Source organism: Eucalyptus grandis, chromosome 8 (genome assembly GCF_016545825.1).
Source record: "Eucalyptus grandis isolate ANBG69807.140 chromosome 8, ASM1654582v1, whole genome shotgun sequence".
Taxonomy (NCBI): Eukaryota; Viridiplantae; Streptophyta; class Magnoliopsida; order Myrtales; family Myrtaceae; genus Eucalyptus; species Eucalyptus grandis.
In genome coordinates this window covers 51,917,678-51,920,974 of record NC_052619.1, presented here as the reverse complement: position 1 = coordinate 51,920,974, position 3,297 = coordinate 51,917,678, and the positions used below count along the sequence as shown (strand labels likewise).

Sequence of the window (3,297 nt, the reverse complement as noted above, 5' to 3'; positions counted from 1 at the left end):
ACAAGATTTGGAAGGAAAGATCTCATCTTATAATAGCACAAGTTGTGAGCTCAGAATCACGGTATATGGGACACTTGGATGCTTGAATGTACAGGAGTTGAAATGAAAATTATAAGAATGCGGTCTATGTACACATTGTACACATTTTGCATCTGTTTTGGTAGATGTACTTGGGGTGTGCTGTTAATCGCACAAAACCTGTGCAAACAAATAAGGAAGGTGCTAACTTTCGGAAGCATTCCATCATACTTATGCCGGGCAGTGTTGCTAAAGAAACAATTACCTTTATTTCTTTACATCTGGGATTGGAGAATGAACTGATATGCCGTCATGTTTTCCATTTGTTGGATAATTTGGCATCATCACTGGGTCAGTAATCTTTTGTTTGATCGATCATGTTGTTCTTCAGCAGCATAAGTGCGGTCTCAATGAGTGAGTGAACGGTCATTCTGTGCCTGCTTAGTCCAATGGTGCCAGAGAAAATATTGAAGTTCTTTAGCTCTGATGTTGTATTTATGACTCCTTCAAGTTCCTCTTCCATGCCCAGATCCCTGAAGATCTGCACATTTGTTGATTTCTCTCTCATCATCCAGATTGCCAGCTCGATTGCAAACCTTCTCAATCCGGCACATTTATATGTGGGTTCCAGTGGCTTCTCAGGATCTCAACCAAAGCACACGCTAATTTGGCTTCACTAAACCCTGCCCTCTTGAAGAAGGCAGTCGATTCTTCTGCTGTCATGAACTTGAAAGCATGTACCGCTAACCCAACTATCACCTCTTGTAGTTTGCCTTCTCCTGACAAGATTGCCTTGAGAACCTGAATTGAGGAAATATGGTTAGGTGGGAACAATTAATATCGTTCTCTCCAGGACAACTTAAACTTGTACATAACTGCCCTTTTCGGTTATTGAGATGCCGGCTCAGGTTCAATTTTTGCAAAATAATGCACTTACTGTTGGTGCCACTGCTGTTACTCCCTTTAGCTGGTTGAAGGACTCTGGCCCACTGTAAGTGCACAGATTCCTCAAAATTCTTCCAGCATTAACATGAAGAAGCGGAATCTCCAATGCTTTTAGGAGCTTCTCCACTACATTTAACTTCAAGATGCGATGACAGTTACTCTTGCTCTCGAAAGCCAGCATTGCGAGTGCTTCTCCAGCCACAATCCTCACATCCCTTTGATTTTCCGGCACTCCTTGGAAGAAAATCTTTAACAGTTCTTTCAGAACTCCACCAGTCCCTCCTACACGCTCTGTCGCATTGTTGTCCTGTGCTAAACTGGTAAGAATCTCAATCCCTAGTTTCTGCAGTTCTGGTTGTTTCTCTCCATGTCATAGAATGTCTCTTATGTTGCTTATGGTGTAGACTATCTCTAAGATCTCTCTCCGGAGATTTTTTCCTATGGTACCTGTTGTGCTTGCCAGCATCTTTATAACCTGAAGGGATCTTTTAACAGTCAAAACCTGCGATGTGGTAATGGTTGAGTCCTTCAATATTCTTTTGTCAGCACGAGTGAAATCTATGATTTTGGAAAGAAGGCCCCTTGTGTTTCCAATTTTTCTGCAGTTACCCTGATCATGGGCTAGTTTCTTTCGAATGAGAAGTCCCAAATTATTGGAAGTCCAGTATCCATAGTCTTCATGGTCAAAGACGATTTTCTTTTCACCAATTTTGTCTGCTGCAGAACTGGGGCTTCCGTTTGTCAAGAGAAGAGATAATATTGATTCTATTGCCCCGGGAATTCCAGCAACACAAAGAGAGTTTTGCTTTTCCCCAGCTAATTTTGAAACTATTTCTGCAGCTGATAGCCTGATTTCTTCCTCTTGTGGGTCTTTCCAGTTCAAGAACTCCACCAGTCTCTGTATGATGTATGACTGGCAGAGTTGTTCTGATCTTCCGAAGCATGTCATCTGAAAACCGTTCTTTTGTAGAAAACCGGTAAAGAATCCTGGCTCCTATCAGCTGCTCATCCAGCGAGTTTGAACATAAGAGATCCATAGCAAAAGTGACCAAATCCATTCCCAGGCCATCAAAAATGCTCCCATTAATACATTTTCAATAGGAGTCATAGAAAAATCTCCGAGCCAAGATCATACCCAAAGCGCCCAGATTGCATTCCTCGTTCACCCGTTCAAGAAGCTTATAGATGACAACCTTCCACTGCCAGTAAATTTTCTCTGTCAAGACGACCAGAGCATCTGCCAAAGCGATGGCATAAAAGGTACGCAGAGCAGCTTCTTGGTGCCTCTCGACAGTGTCTCCTTCAGCCACCTCACCAAAATTGTGCTCAAGGAGCTTCATCAATGAGAGCATAACGCAGGCTGTTGCAGATAAGAGCTGAAGCCAATACAAAATCTTGCTGATATTTCTCGAAACGAAAACCCACCCTGCATAAGGTACGATGGGAACTTCCAAAGAAATCCAAATCCAGGTCAGCTTTGTATGTAATTTCCTCTCTCTAACATATGTCGCATCTTTAGTTTTGGAAATTTCCCTGTTTTGTTGACTTAACTTCCTCGGCGCAGTGCTGGTGGGGCTAAGCATATCCTTCAGGATTCAATTAGATCTCTAGAGCTTCATCTTTGTCCTCAGAAGCTGCTAATTCCGGCATCTGCTCTTGACCATGTGGATTGGCGTTGCCATTCCAGCTCGTGACTCCTTTTTAATAATCTTGCTCCTTCAATTAATAAAATGATGGCAATGAACAGAAGTCGGTTTTGTCCAGGGCATTGGCAAAGCCCCCCAGGATTACAACCATCGGCCAGATAAAACCAAGGGTTCCCAGGCCAGTGGCCGCGTTTTCGAGAACTGCACGGCGAAGAGCAAACAGTGTCAGCTTTTTCTCGGGGGGCCAGAACAGCCGACAGAGTGGGGAAACAGAGTTTCTTCTGTTTCTGTCTCTCATACCAGCACTAGTTTGCGGCTCAAAGATTGTGGCAGGTGAAATGATGGTATCATTTTTCTTCTGAACTGGAGGAATATCTAGATGAATGTTGCTTTGACCTTTAGCGGAGTTCTTCACCTTCATTTTGCAGTTTGGAGTGGCTCAAGAACGGACGCCTTTTTATCCGTCATATTTGTTGAGGAAAACTTATATTTAGCGGCGTTCAGTAAAACATGAATTCAATTTCTGAACTTTCTGTTTATGACTTTCCTAGATTGGGATGAGAAAGAGCAGCAACATCTATTGCCAACTTTCCTGGAAGTTCTGTTGCGCTTGGACCAAATTCCAATATCGTTGGCTTACTTACTTCTGAAGTTCCATCAACGAACTTTCTTGATTGCCCGATGAAGG

The 3,297-nt window shown here is 42.9% G+C and overlaps 1 pseudogene; it reads right to left on the bottom strand.

Annotated features, from left to right (window-relative positions):
* Positions 1–370: 370 nt before the first annotated feature.
* Positions 371–3,030, bottom strand: LOC104414924 (annotated as a pseudogene).
* Between the last annotated feature and the right edge of the window lie 267 nt (positions 3,031–3,297).